Source organism: Triturus cristatus, chromosome 1_1 (assembly GCF_964204655.1).
Source record: "Triturus cristatus chromosome 1_1, aTriCri1.1, whole genome shotgun sequence".
Lineage (NCBI taxonomy): Eukaryota > Metazoa > Chordata > Amphibia > Caudata > Salamandridae > Triturus > Triturus cristatus.
The window spans coordinates 309,207,356-309,222,484 of NC_140579.1; positions in this window are offsets into that span (position 1 = coordinate 309,207,356).

Here is a 15,129-nt window from a genome sequence, read left to right on the forward strand (position 1 = left end):
GACCTGGTTCTCTGGCTCTACAACGGCTCTGCTGACCTGGTTCTCTGGCTCTACAACGGCTCTGATGACCTTGTACTCTGGCTCTAAAGCAGCTCTGCTGACCTGGTTCTCAGGCTCTAGAGCAGCTCTGCTGACCTGGTTTTTAGGCTCTAGAGCAGCTCTGCTGACCTGGTTCTGTGACTCTACTACGGCTCTGGTGACCTGCTGCTCTGGCTCTAAAGCAACTCTGCTGACCTGGTTATATGGCTCTAAAGCAGCCCTGCTGACCTGGTTCTATGGCTCTAAAGCAGCTCTGCTGACCTGGTAGTTAGGCTCTAGAGCAGCTCTGCTGACCTGGTTCTATAGCTCTAAAGAAGCTCCGCTTACCTGGTTCTCCGGCTCTACAGCAGCTCTGCTGACCTGGTTCTTAGGCTCTAGAGCAGATCTGCTGTCCTGGTTCGCTGGCCCTAAAGAAGCTCTGCTGACCTGGTTCTCTGGCTCTAAAGCAGCTGTGCTGGCCTGGTATACAGGCTCTAGAGCAGCTATGCTGACCTGGTTCTCTGGCTCTAAAGCAGCTCTGCTGACCTGGTTCTCTAGCTCTAGAACAGCTCTGCTGACCTGGTGGCTCTAAAGCAGCTCTGCTGACCTGGTTTCTCTGGCTCTACAGCAGCTCTTCTGACCTGGTTCTCTGCCTCTAGAGCAGCACTGCTGACCTGGATCTTAGACTCCAGAGCAGCTCTGCTGTTCTGGTTCTCTGGCTCTAAAGCAGCTTTGCTGACCTGGTTCTCTGGCTCTAATGCAGCTCTGCTGACCTTGTTTCTCTGGCTCTACAGTAGCTCTGCTGACCTTGTTCTCTGGCTCTAGAGCAACTCTGCTGACCTTGTTCTCTGGCTTTATAGCAGCTTTGCTGACCTGGTTCTCTGGCTCTAGAGCAGCTCTGCTTACCTGGTTCTATGGCTGTAAAGCAGCTCTGCTGACCTGGTTCTCTTGCTCTAAAACAGCTCTGCTGACCTTGTTCTCTGGCTCTAAAGCAGCTCTGCTGATGTGGTTCTCTGGCTCTAAATCAGCTCTGCTGACTTGGTTCTCTCCCTCTAAAGCAGCTCTCCAGACCTGGTTCTCTGGCTCTAAAGCACCTCTGCTGACCTTTTGTCTCTGCCTCTAAAGCAGCTCTGCTGCCCTGGTTTATCTGGCTCTAGAGCAGCTCTGCTGACCTAGTTCTCTGGCTCTACAACGGCTCTGCTGACCGGGTTCTCTGGCTCTACAACGGCTCTGCTGACCTTGTACTCTGGCTCTAAAGCAGCTCTGCTGACCTAGTTCTCAGGCTCTAGAGCAGCTCTGCTGACCTGGTTTTTAGGCTCTAGAGCAGCTCTGCTATACTGGTTCTGTGACTCAACTACAGCTCTGGTGACCTGGGTCTCTGGCTCTACAACAGCTCTGTTGACCTGGGTCTCTGGCTCTAAAGCGGCTTTGCTGACCTGGATCTATGGCTCTAAAGCAGCTCTGCTGACGTGGTTCTCTGGCTCTAGAGCAGCTCTGCTGACCTGGTTCTCTGGCTCTAAAGCAGCTCTGCTGACCGGGTTCCTTGGCTCTAGAGCGGGTCTGGTGAACTGGTTCTTAGTCTCTAAAGCGGCTCTGCTGACCTGGTTCTCTGGTTCTAAAGCAGCTCTGCTGACCTGGTTCTCTGGCTCTATAGCAGCTCTGCTGACCTGGTTCTTTGCCTCTAGAGCAGCTCTGCTGGCCTGGTTCTCAGTCTCTAGAGCAGCTCTGCTGACCTGGTTCTCTGGCTCTAGAGCAGCTCTGCTGACCTGGTGGCTCTAAAGCAGCTCTGCTGACCTGGTTTCTCCCGCTCTACAGCAGCTCTTCTGACCGGGTTCTCTGCCTCTAGAGCAGCACTGCTGACCTGGATCTTAGGCTCTAGAGCAGCTCTGCTGTTCTGGTTCTCTGGCTCTAAAGCAGCTCTGCTGACCTGGTTCTCTGGCTCTAATGCAGCTCTGCTGACCTGGTTCTCTGGCTCTAAAGCAGCTCTGCTGACCTTTTTCTCTGGCTCTAAAACTGCTCTTCTGACCTGGTTTCTCTCGCTCTACAGTAGCTCTGCTGACCTTGTTCTCTGGCTCTAGAGCAGCTCTGCTGACCTTGTTCTCTGGCTCTAGAGCAGCTCTGCTGACCTGGTTTTTAGGCTCTAGAGCAGCTCTGCTGACATGGTTCTCTGGCTCTACAACGGCTCTGCTGACCTGGTTCTCTGGCTCTATAGCAGCTCTGCTGACCTGGTTCTATGGCTATAAAGCAGCTCTGCTGACCTGGTTCTCTGGCTCTACAGCAGCTCTGCTGACCTGGTTCTTATGCTCTATAGCAGGTCTGCTGACCTGGTTCTCTCTCTCTAAAACAGCTTTGCTGACCTGGTACTCTGGCTCTAAAGCAGCTCTGCTGATGTGGTTCTCTTGCTCTAAATTAGTTCTGCTGACCTGGTTCTCTCCCTCTAAAGCAGCTCTGCTGACCTGTTTTCTCTGGCTCTACAGCAGCTCTGCTGACCTGGTTCTCTGGCTCTAGAGCAGCTCTGTTGACCTGTTTCTTAAGCTCTGGAGCAGCTCTGTTGACCTGGTTCTATGGCCCTAAAGCAGCTCTGCAGACCTGGTTTTCTGGCTTTGAAGCAGCTCTGCTGACGTGGTTCTCTGGCTCTAGAGCAGCTCTGCTGACCTGGTTCTCTGGCTCTAAAGCAGCTCTGCTGACCTGGTTCCTTGGCTCTAGAGCGGGTCTGGTGACCTGGTTCTTAGTCTCTAAAGCGGCTCTGCTGACCTGGTTCTCTGGTTCTAAAGCAGCTCTGCTGACCTGGTTCTCTGGCTCTATAGCAGCTCTGCTGACCTGGTTCTTTGCCTGTAGAGCAGCTCTGCTGGCCTGGTTCTCAGTCTCTAGAGCAGCTCTGCTGACCTTGTTCTCTGGCTCTTGAGCAGCTCTGCTGACCTTGTTCTCTGGCTTTATAGCAGCTTTGCTGACCTGGTTCTCTGGCTCTAGAGCAGCTCTGCTGACCTGGTTCTTAGGCTCTAGAGCAGCTCTGCTGACCTGATTCTCTGGCTCTACAACAGCTCTGCTGACCTGGTTCTCTGGCTCTAAAGCAGCTCTGCTGACCTGGTTCTATGGCTGTAAAGCAGCTCTGCTGACCTGGTTCTCTTGCTCTAAAACAGCTCTGCTGACCTTGTTCTCTGGCTCTAAAGCAGCTCTGCTGATGTGGCGCTCTGGCTCTAAATCAGCTCTGCTGACCTGGTTATCTCCCTCTAAAGCAGCTCTCCAGACCTGGTTCTCAGGCTCTAAAGCACCTCTGCTGACCTTTTGTCTCTGCCTCTAAAGCAGCTCTGCTGCCCTGGTTTCTCTGGCTCTAGAGCAGCTCTGCTGACCTGGTTCTCTGGCTCTACAATGGCTCTGCTGACCTGTTTTCTCTGGCTCTACAGCAGCTCCCCTGACCTGGTTCTATGGCTCTAAAGCAGCTCTGCTGACCTGGTTCTCTGGCTTTTAAGCAAGTCTGCTGACCTGGTTCGCTGGCTCTAGAGGAGCTCTGCTGACCTGGTTCTCTCCCTCTAAAGCAGCTCTGCTGACCTGGTTCTCTGGCTCTAAAGTAGCTCTGCTGACCTTGTTCTCTGCCTCTAAAGCAGCTCTGCTGACCTGGTTTTTCTGGCTCTACAGCAGCTCTGCTGACCTGGATCTCTGGCTCTAGAGCAGCTCTGCTGACCTGGTTCTTAGGGTCTGGAGCAGCTCTGCTGACCTGGTTCTCTGGCTTTACAACGGCTTTGCTGACCTGGTTCTCTGGCTCTAGAGCATTTCTGCTGACCTGTTTCATAGGCTCTAGAGCAGCTCTGTTGACCTGGTTCTATGGTCTAAAGCAACTCTGCTGACCTGGTTCTCTGGCTTTGAAGCAGGTCTGCTGACCTGGTTCGCTGGCTCTAGAGGAGCTCTGCTGACCTGGTTCTCTCCCTCTAAAGCAGCTCTGCTGACCTGGTTCTCTGGCTCTAAAGTAGCTCTGCTGACCTTGTTCTCTGCCTCTAAAGCAGCTCTGCTGACCTGGTTTTTCTGGCTCTACAGCAGCTCTGCTGACCTGGATCTCTGCCTCTAAAGCAGCTCTGCTGACCTGGTTTTTCTGGCTCTACAGCAGCTCTGCTGATGTGGATCTCTGGCTCTAGAGCAGCTCTGCTGACCTAGTTCTCTGGCTCTACAACAGCCCTGCTGACCTGGCTCTCTGGCTCTAATGCAGCTCTGCTGACCTTGTTCTGTGGCTCTAAAGCAGCTCTGCTGACCTTGTTTCTCTGGCTCTACAGTAGCTCTGCTGACCTTGTTCTCTGGCTCTAGAGCAGCTCTGCTGACCTTTTTCTCTGGCTCTATAGCAGCTTTGCTGACCTGGTTCTCTGGCTCTAGAGCAGCCCTGCTGACCTGGTTCTCTGGCTCTAATGCAGCTCTGCTGACCTTGTTCTGTGGATCTAAAGCAGCTCTGCTGACCTTGTTTCTCTGGCTCTAAATCAGCTCTGCTGACCTGGTTCTCTCCCACTAAAGCAGCTCTGCTGACCTGATTTCTCTGGCTCTACAGCAGCTCTGCTGACCTGGTTCTCTGGCTCTAGATCATCTCTGCTGACTTGTTTCTTAGGCTCTAGAGCAGCTCTGTTGACCTGGTTCTATGGCTCTAAAGCAGCTCTGCTGACCTGGTTCTCTGGCTTTGAAGCAGGTCTGCTGACTTGGTTCGCTGGCTCTAGAGGAGCTCTGCTGACCTGGTTCTCTCCCTCTAAAGCAGCTCTGCTGACCTGGTTCTCTGGCTCTAAAGTAGCTCTGCTGACCTTGTTCCCTGCCTCTAAAGCAGCTCTGCTGACCTGGTTTTTCTGGCTCTACAGCAGCTCTGCTGACCTGGATCTGTGGCTCAAGAGCAGCTCTGCTGACCTGGTTCTTAGGGTCTGGAGCAGCTCTGCTGACCTGGTTCTCTGGCTTTACAACAGCTCTCCTGGCCTGGTTCTCTGGCTCTACAACGACTCTGCTGACCTGGTTCTCTGGCTCTAAAGCAGCTCTGCTGACCTGGTTCTCTGGCTCTAAAGCACCTCTGCTGACCTTGTTCTCAGGCTCTAGAGCAGCTCTGCTGACCAGGTTCTATGGCTCTACTACGGCTCTGCTGACATGGTTCTCTGCCTCTAGAGCAGCTCTGCTGATCTGGTTCTCAAGCTCTAGAGCAGCTCTGCTGACCTGGTTGTCTGGCTCTAGAGCAGATCTGCTGACCTGGTTCTCTGGCTCTTAAGCAGCTCTGCTGACCTGGCTCTCTGGCTCTAGAGCAGCTCTACTGACCTGGTTTTTAGGCTACAGAGCAGCTCTGCTGACCTGGTTCTGTGGCTCTACTACGGCTCTGCTGACCTGGTTCTCTGGCTCTAAAGCAGCTTAGCTGACCTGGTTCTATGGGTCTAAAGCAGCTCTGCTGACCTGGATCTCTGGCTCTAAAGCAGCTCTGCTGACCTGGTTCTCTGGCTCTAGAGCAGCTCTGCTGACCGGGTTCTCTGGCTCTAGAGCAGCTGTGCTGACTTGCTGGCTCAAAAGCAGCTCTGCTGACCTGGTTCTCTGGCTCTAAAGCAGCTCTGCTGACCTGGTTCTCTGGCTCTAGAGCAGCTCTGTTGACCTTCTGGCTCTAAAGCAGCTCTGCTGACCTGGTTCACTGGCTCTAATGCAGCTCTGTTGACGTGGTTCTGTCCCTCTAAAGCAGCTCTGCTGACCTTGTTTCTCTGGCTCTACAGCAGCTCTTCTGACCAGGTTCTCTGCCTCTAGAGCAGCACTGCTGACCTGGTTCTTAGGCTCTAGAGCAGCTCTGCTAATCTGGTTCTCTGGCTCTCAAGCAGCTCTGCTGACCTGGTTCTCAGGCTCTAAAGCAGCTCTGCTTACCTGGTTCTCAGGCTCTAAAGCATCTCTGCGGACCTGGTTCTCTGGCTCTAAAGCAGCTCTGCTGACCTGGTTTTCTGGGTCTAGAGAAGCTTTGCTGACCTGCTGGCGCTAAAGCAGCTCTGCTGACCTGGTTCTCTAGCCCTAATGCAGCTCTGTTGACCTGGTTCTCTCCCTCTAAAGCAGCTCTGCTGACCTGGTTTCTCTGGCTCTAAAGCAGCTCTGCTGAACTGATTCTCTGTCTCTAAATCACCTCTGCTTACCTGGTTCTCAGGATCTAAAGCAGCTCTGCTGACCTGGTTCTCTGGCTCTAAAGCATGTCTGCTGACTTTGTTATCTGGCTCTAAAGCATCTCTGCTGACCTGGTTTCTCTGGTTCTACAGCACCTCTGCTGAACTGGTTATCTGGCTCTAGAACAGCTCTGCTGACCTGGTTCTTAGACTCTAGAGCAGCTCTGCTGACCTGGTTCTATGGCTCTAAAGCAGCTCTGCTGACCTGTTTCTCTGCCTTTGAAGCAGCACTGCTGACTTGGTTCTCTGTCTCTAAAGCAGCTCTGCTGACCTGGTTCTATGGCTCAAAAGCTGCTCTGCTGACCTGGTTCTCTGGCTTTGAAGCAGCTCTGCTGACATGGTTATCTGGCTCTAGAGCAGCTCTGTTAACATGGTTCTTAGGCTCTAGAGCAGTTTGCTGATCTGGGTCTCTGGCTCTACAACAGCTCTGCTGACCTGGTTCTCTGGCAATAGAGCAGCTCTGCTGACCTGGTTCTCTGGCTCTAGAGCAGCTCTGCTGACCTGGTTCTCTGGCTCTAAAGCAGCTCTGCTGACCTGGATCTTTGGCTCTAGAGCGGCTCTGGTGACCTGGTTCTTAGTCTCTAAAGCGGCTCTGCTGACCTGGTTCTCTGGCTCTAAAGCAGCTCTGCTGACCTGGTTCTGTGGCTCTAGAGCAGCTCTGCTGACCTGGTTCTCTGCCTCTAGAGCAGCTCTGCTGACCTGGTTCTCAGGCTCTAGAGCAGCTCTGCTGACCTGGTTCTCTGGCTCTAAAGCAGCTCTGCTGACCTTTTGTCTCTGCCTCTAAAGCAGCTCTGCTGACCTGGTTTCTCTGGCTCTAGAGCAGCTCTGGTGACATGGTTCTGTGGCTCTAGAGCAGCTCTGCTGACCTGGTTTTTAGGCTCTAGAGCAGCTCTGCTGACCTGGTTCTGTGGCTCTACTACGGCTCTGCTGACCTGGTTCTGTGGCTCTAAAGCAGCTCTGCTGACCAGGTTCTATGGCTCTAAAGCTGCTCAGCTGACCTGGTTCTCTGGCTCTAGAGCAGCTCTGCTGTCCTGGTGGTTCTAAAGGAGCTCTGTTGACCTGGTTCTGTGGCTCTACTACGGCTCTGCAGACCTGGTTCTTTGTCTCTAGAGCAGCTCTGCTGACCTGGTTCTCTGGATCTAGAGCAGCTCTGCTGACCTGCTGGCTCTAAAGCAGCTATGCTGATTTGGTTCTCTGGCTCTAATGCAGCTCTGTTGACCTGGTTCAATCACTCTAGAGCAGCTCTGCTGAACTGGTTCTTAGGCTCTAGAGCAGCTCTGCTGATCTAGTTCTCTGGCTCTCAAGCAGCTCTGCTGACCTGGTTCTCAGTCTCTAAAGCAGCTCTGCTTACTTGGTTCTCAGGCTCTAAAGCAGCTCTGCTGACCTGGTTCTCTGGCTCTAAAGCAGCTCTGCTGACCTGGTTCTCTGGCTCTAAAGCAGCTCTGCTGATGTGGTTCTCTGGCTCTAAATCAGCTCTGCTGACCTGGTTCTCTCCCTCTAAAGCAGCTCTCCAGACCTGGTTCTCTGGCTCTAAAGCACCTCTGCTGACCTTTTGTCTCTGCCTCTAAAGCAGCTCTGCTGCCCTGGTTTCTCCGGCTCTAGAGCATCTCTGCTGACCTGGTTCTCTGGCTCTAGAGCAGCTCTGCTGACCTGGTTCTTAGGGTCTGGAGCAGCTCTGCTGACCTGGTTCTCTGGCTTTACAACAGCTTTGCTGACCTGGTTCTCTGGCTCTAGAGCATCTCTGCTGACCTGTTTCTTAGGCTCTAGAGCAGCTCTGTTGACCTGGTTCTATGGTCTAAAGCAGCTCTGCTGACCTGGTTCTCTGGCTTTGAAGCAGGTCTGCTGACCTGGTTCGCTGGCTCTAGAGGAGCTCTGCTGACCTGGTTCTCTCCCTCTAAAGCAGCTCTGCTGACCTGGTTCTCTGGCTCTAAAGTAGCTCTGCTGACCTTGTTCTCTGCCTCTAAAGCAGCTCTGCTGACCTGGTTTTTCTGGCTCTAAAGCAGCTCTGCTGACCTGGTTTTTCTGGCTCTACAGCAGCTCTGCTGACGTGGATCTATCAATCAATCAATCAATCAAAGACATTTATAGAGCGCACTACATACCCGTAGGGTCTCAAGGCGCTGGGGGTGGGGGGGGGGGTGCCGCTACTGCTCGAACAGCCAGGTCTTCAGCTTCTTCCTGAAGGAGAGGTGGTCTTGGGTCATGCGCAGGTCGGTCGGGAGGGAGTTCCAGGTCTTGGCAGCCAGGTAGGAGAAGGACCTTCCTCCTGTAGTCGCTCTTCGGATGCGGGGGACGGCGGCGAGGGCGTGGTTGGCTGATCGGAGGTGGCGTTTGGGAGCGTAGAAGTTGATTCGGCTGTTGAGGTAGCTCGGGCCTTGGTCGTGTAGTGCTTTGTGTGCGTGGGTGAGGAGGCGGAAGGTGATTCTTTTGTTGACGGGGAGCCAGTGTAGGTCTCTCAGATGTCCGGAGATGTGGCTGGTTCGTGGGATGTCGAGGATGAGTCTGGCTGAGGCGCTCTGGATCCGCTGGAGTCTCTTCTGGAGCTTGGCGGTGGTACCGGCGTAGAGGGCGTTGCCGTAGTCCAGTCGACTGGTGACGAGGGCCTGGGTGACGGTCTTCCTGGTCTCGGTGGGGATCCACCAGAAGATCTTCCGTAGCATGCGTAGGATGTTGAAGCACGCCGAGGAGACGTTGTTGACTTGCCTGGTCATGGAGAGGGAGGAGTCCAGGATGAAGCCCAGGTTGCGTGCATGGTCTGTCGGTTTGGGTGCGGTGCCCAGGGCGGGAGGCCACCAGGAGTCGTCCCAGGCGGAGGGTGAAGAGCCCAGGATGAGGACCTCCGTCTTGTCTGAGTTCAGTTTCAGGCGGCTGGTCGTCATCCACTCGGCTACCTCTTTCATCCCTTCGTGCAGGTTGGCTCTGGCGGCGGCGGGGTCGTTGGTCAGGGAGAGGATCAGCTGGGTGTCGTCGGCGTAGGAGATTATGCTGAGGTTGTGTTGGCGTGCGATGGCCGCGAGGGGGCTCATGTAGACGTTGAAGAGAGTAGGGCTCAGCGAGGATCCTTGAGGGACGCCGCAGATGACTTCGGTGGCCTCTGACTTGTACGGAGGTAGGCGGACTCTCTGTGTTCTTCCGTCGAGGAAGGAGATGATCCATTCCAGTGCCTTGTCCTGGATTCCGATGTTGCTGAGGCGCTGTACTAGGGTGCGGTGGCAGACAGTGTCGAATGCCGCGGAGAGGTCTAGGAGGATGAGGGCCGCTGTTTCTCCGTTGTCCATCAGGGCTCGGATGTCATCGGTGGCGGCGATGAGGGCGGTCTCGGTGCTGTGGTTGGCTCGGAAGACAGACTGTGAGGGGTCGAGGGATCCATTCATCTCGAGGAAGGCGGCCATCTGCTTGTTGACGGTCTTTTCGATGACTTTGGCTGGAAACGGGAGGAGCGAGATGGGGCGGTAATTCTTGAGTTCGGTGGGGTCCGCTGTGGGTTTCTTGAGTAGAGCGCTGAGTTCGGCGTGCTTCCAGCTCTCAGGGAAGGTGGCGGTGTCGAAGGATGTGTTGATGATGTCTCGTAGGTGGGGTGCGATGACAGCGTCGGCCTTGTTGAAGACGTGGTGAGGGCAGGGGTCGGTCGGCGATCCGGAGTGGATGGAGTTCATCGTGCGGATGGTGTCTTCGGTGCTGATCGGGGTCCAGGCATGGAGGGTGGTGGTGGGGGGTGGTTGTTCGGTCGTGGTGTGCGTTGGTTGGTTGTTGAAGCTGTTGTGTATGTCCGCGATCTTGTTGTGGAAGTATGAGGCGAGGGAGTTGCAGAGGTCTTGCGATGGGGTGATGTCGTTGTTTCCTGCGCTGGGGTTGGATAGCTCTTTCACGATGTTGAAGAGTTCCTTGCAGTTGTGTGCGTTGTTGTCCAGCCGGTCCTTGAATGCAGTTTTCTTGGCGGCGCGGATCAGCTGGTGGTGCTTCCGGGTGGCCAGCTTGAAGGTGGTCCTGTTGTCCGGTGTAGGTTCCCTTCTCCAGACTTTCTCGAGGGCTCGGCAGTTCTTCTTGGAGCTCCTGAGTTCGTCGGTGAACCATGGGGCTTTCTTGCTGCCGGGTCTGCTGGGCGGGGTCCTCAGCGGGGCGAGCTCGTCCGCGCAGTTGCTGATCCACTTCGTGAGGTTGTCGGCGGCCTGGTTGGGGTTCGCTGAGCTGGCAGGAGGGTGCTGGCTCAAGGAGGTGGCGAGCTGGTCTGCTGTGATCTTGTTCCAGCTTCTGCGGGCAGCCTGTTGTTGGTGGTGGTGAGTCGTCGTTCTTTTTAAGGTGAAGTGGACGCAGCTGTGGTCCGTCCATTGAAGCTCTGTGGTGTGGCTGAAGTCGATGTCTGTGCTGGATGAGAAGACTGCGTCGAGTGTGTGTCCGGTGAGGTGGGTGGGGGTGGACACCAGTTGCTTGAGTCCAAGGTTGGCGAGGTTGTCGAGCAGGGTGCTGGTGTTGCGGTCGTTGTTGTTCTCCAGGTGGAAGTTGAGGTCCCCCAAGAGGATGTAGTCAGCGGAGGGGAGGGCATGCGGGCTGACGAAGTCGGCGATGTCCTCGCTGAATTGTGTGCGTGGTCCCGGGGGTCGGTAGATCAGGGTGCCTCTGAGGGTGGTGTTCGGGTCGGTGTGGATCTGGAAATGCAGGTGTTCGGCGGTGGTCAGGGTGTTGTCGGTGCTGGTCGTGAGACGGATGGTGTTCCTGTGGACGATGGCGATGCCTCCTCCCATCTGGTTGGCGGTGCGATCCCTCCGGGTGATCTTGTAGCCCTCTGGGATGGCGATGGCGATGTCGGGAGCTGAAGAGGCGTTCATCCAGGTCTCCGTGAGGAAGGCAACGTCAGGGGCTGTGGCGTCTAGGAGGTTCCAGAGTTCGATGGCGTGTCTGTGGACGGAGCGGGTGTTGAGCAGGATGCACTTGAGGTGGTTGCTGCTGGTGTTCGGCTTGGCGGGTGCTGGTGCGGGGCAGGTCCAGATGCAGGTGAACTTGCAGGCGAGGCAGCTGAAGGGTCCGTGGGTGCGTCGTGGTGTGGCTTGGTGGCATCCTGGGAGTCGGCCGGTGTTGAGTGTGATGAGGGTGGCGGCGGAGTACGTCAGGCGGGTCGGTCGGGGTCTTCGTGGGCCAGGGGTCCTGGCGCTGGTCGCGATCCGGTCGCGGACGGGCGCAGACGGGCTTACCTTTGGTGCGCCTTCGGCGCACAATCGGCGCGCCCGCTGCGCGTGACCGCTGCGCGTTCGCACGGTCGCCATATAAGGCGAAGTGCGCGGGTGGGCGGAGCAGCTGGGAGGCGGGAGCGGGGAGGGAACAGAAGGAAAAAAGGGGCGGGGTCTGCGGTGGAGGCGGGAAGCGGGGAGCGGGGAGGGCGTCAACAGGCGGGAAAAACGACAGTCGATACGGCGGAACAGCAACAATGATCACAAAAAACACAAAAAAACAGGTCAACAGGCAATACGGCGGACAAACAATAATAAGCACAGAAGAGCACTAGAACGAGTCTGCACAGTGCCCCGGGGGCACAGGGAGAGGAGCGCTGAGCACGGACCACGCCGCTCGAAGGAGGGGGCGTGGTCACGAGCCGGCAGTCGGGCAGCGAGGCACAAGGAAGGAAGGGGGCACACGCAGCAGCTGGTAGCCGTGCGGCGCGGGGGTGTCCCAAAACTGGGATCTCTGGCTCTAGAGCAGCTCTGCTGACCTAGTTCTCTGGCTCTACAACAGCCCTTCTGACCTGTTTCTCTGGCTCTAATGCAGCTCTGCTGACCTTGTTCTGTGGCTCTAAAGCAGCTCTGCTGACCTTGTTTCTCTGGCTCTACAGTAGCTCTGCTGACCTTGTTCTCTGGCTCTAGAGCAGCTCTGCTGACCTTTTTCTCTGGCTCTATAGCAGCTTTGCTGACCTGGTTCTCTGGCTCTAGAGCAGCTCTGCTGACATGGTTCTTAGGCTCTAGAGCAGCTCTGCTGACCTGGTTCTCTGGCTCTACAACTGCTCTCCTGACCTGGTTCTCTGGCTCTAAAGCAGCTCTGCTGACCTAGTTCTATGGCTGTAAAGAAGCTCTGCTGACCTTGTTCTCTGGCTCTAAAGCAGCTCTGCTGATGTGGTTCTCAGTCTCTAAAGCAGCTCTGCTTACTTGGTTCTCAGGCTCTAAAGCAGCTCTGCTGACCTGGTTCTCTGGCTCTAAAGTAGCTCTGCTGACCTGGTTCTCTGGCTCTAAAGCAGCTCTGTTGATGTGGTTCTCTGGCTCTAAATCAGCTCTGCTGACCTGGTTCTCTCCCTCTAAAGCAGCTCTCCAGACCTGGTTCTCTGGCTCTAAAGCACCTCTGCTGACCTTTTGTCTCTGCCTCTAAAGCAGCTCTGCTGCCCTGGTTTCTCTGGATCTAGAGCATCTCTGCTGACCTGGTTCTCTGGCTCTAGAGCATCTCTGCTGACCTGTTTCTTAGGCTCTAGAGCAGCTCTGTTGACCTGGTTCTATGGTCTAAAGCAGCTCTGCTGACCTGGTTCTCTGGCTTTGAAGCAGGTCTGCTGACCTGGTTCGCTGGCTCTAGAGGAGCTCTGCTGACCTGGTTCTCTCCCTCTAAAGCAGCTCTGCTGACCTGGTTCTCTGGCTCTAAAGTAGCTCTGCTGACCTTGTTCTCTGCCTCTAAAGCAGCTCTGCTGACCTGGTTTTTCTGGCTCTACAGCAGCTCTGCTGACCTGGTTCTCTGCCTCTAAAGCAGCTCTGCTGACCTGGTTTTTCAGGCTCTACAGCAGCTCTGCTGACGTGGATCTCTGGCTCTAGAGCAGCTCTGCTGACCTAGTTCTCTGGCTCTACATCAGCCCTGCTGACCTGTTTCTCTGGCTCTAATGCAGCTCTGCTGACCTTGTTCTGTGGCTCTAAAGCACCTCTGCTGACCTTGTTTCTCTGGCTCTACAGTAGCTCTGCTGACCTTGTTCTCTGGCTCTAGAGCAGCTCTGCTGACCTTTTTCTCTGGCTCTATAGCAGCTTTGCTGACCTTGTTCTCTGGCTCTAGAGCAGCTCTGCTGACCTGGTTCTTAGGCTCTAGAGCAGCTCTGCTGACCTGGTTCTCTGGCTCTACAACTGCTCTCCTGACCTGGTTCTCTGGCTCTAAAGCAGCTCTGCTGACCTAGTTCTATGGCTGTAAAGAAGCTCTGCTGACCTTGTTCTCTGGCTCTAAAGCAGCTCTGCTGATGTGGTTCTCTGGCTCTAAATCAGCTCTGCTGACCTGGTTCTCTCCCACTAAAGCAGCTCTGCTGACCTGTTTTCTCTGGCTCTACAGCAGCTCTGCTGACCTGGTTCTCTGGCTCTAGATCATCTCTGCTGACCTGTTTCTTAGGCTCTAGAGCAGCTCTGTTGACCTGGTTCTATGGCTCTAAAGCAGCTCTGCTGACCTGGTTCTCTGGCTTTGAAGCAGGTCTGCTGACCTGGTTCGCTGGCTCTAGAGGAGCTCTGCTGACCTGCTTCTCTCCCTCTAAAGCAGCTCTGCTGACCTGGTTCTCTGGCTCTAAAGTAGCTCTGCTGACCTTGTTCCCTTCCTCTAAAGCAGCTCTGCTGACCTGGTTTTTCTGGCTCTACAGCAGCTCTGCTGACCTGGATCTGTGGCTCAAGAGCAGCTCTGCTGACCTGGTTCTTAGGGTCTGGAGCAGCTCTGCTGACCTGGTTCTCTGGCTTTACAACAGCTCTCCTGGCCTGGTTCTCTGGCTCTACAACGGCTCTGCTGACCTGGTTCTCTGGCTCTAAAGCAGCTCTGCTGACCTGGTTCTCTGGCTCTAAAGCACCTCTGCTGACCTTGTTCTCAGGCTCTAGAGCAGCTCTGCTGACTTGGTTTTTAGGCTCTAGAGCAGCTCTGCTGACCAGGTTCTATGGCTCTACTACGGCTCTGCTGACATGGTTCTCTGCCTCTAGAGCAGCTCTGCTGATCTGGTTCTCAAGCTCTAGAGCAGCTCTGCTGACCTGGTTGTCTGGCTCTAGAGCAGATCTGCTGACCTGGTTCTCTGGCTCTTAATCAGCTCTGCTGACCTGGCTCTCTGGCTCTAGAACAGCTCTATTGACCTGGTTTTTAGGCTACAGAGCAGCTCTGCTGACCTGGTTCTGTGGCTCTACTACGGCTCTGCTGACCTGGTTCTCTGGCTCTAAAGCAGCTTAGCTGACCTGGTTCTATGGGTCTAAAGCAGCTCTGCTGACCTGGATCTCTGGCTCTAAAGCAGCTCTGCTGACCTGGTTCTCTGGCTCTAGAGCAGCTCTGCTGACCTGGTTCTCTGCCTCTAAAGCAGCTCTGCTGACCTGGTTTTTCTGGCTCTACAGCAGCTCTGCTGACGTGGATCTCTGGCTCTAGAGCAGCTCTGCTGACCTAGTTCTCTGGCTCTACATCAGCCCTGCTGACCTGTTTCTCTGGCTCTAATGCAGCTCTGCTGACCTTGTTCTGTGGCTCTAAAGCACCTCTGCTGACCTTGTTTCTCTGGCTCTACAGTAGCTCTGCTGACCTTGTTCTCTGGCTCTAGAGCAGCTCTGCTGACCTTTTTCTCTGGCTCTATAGCAGCTTTGCTGACCTTGTTCTCTGGCTCTAGAGCAGCTCTGCTGACCTGGTTCTTAGGCTCTAGAGCAGCTCTGCTGACCTGGTTCTCTGGCTCTACAACTGCTCTCCTGACCTGGTTCTCTGGCTCTAAAGCAGCTCTGCTGACCTAGTTCTATGGCTGTAAACAAGCTCTGCTGACCTTGTTCTCTGGCTCTAAAGCAGCTCTGCTGATGTGGTTCTCTGGCTCTAAATCAGCTCTGCTGACCTGGTTCTCTCCCACTAAAGCAGCTCTGCTGACCTGTTTTCTCTGGCTCTACAGCAGCTCTGCTGACCTGGTTCTCTGGCTCTAGATCATCTCTGCTGACCTGTTTCTTAGGCTCTAGAGCAGCTCTGTTGACCTGGTTCTATGGCTCTAAAGCAGCTCTGCTGACCTGGTTCTCTGGCTTTGAAG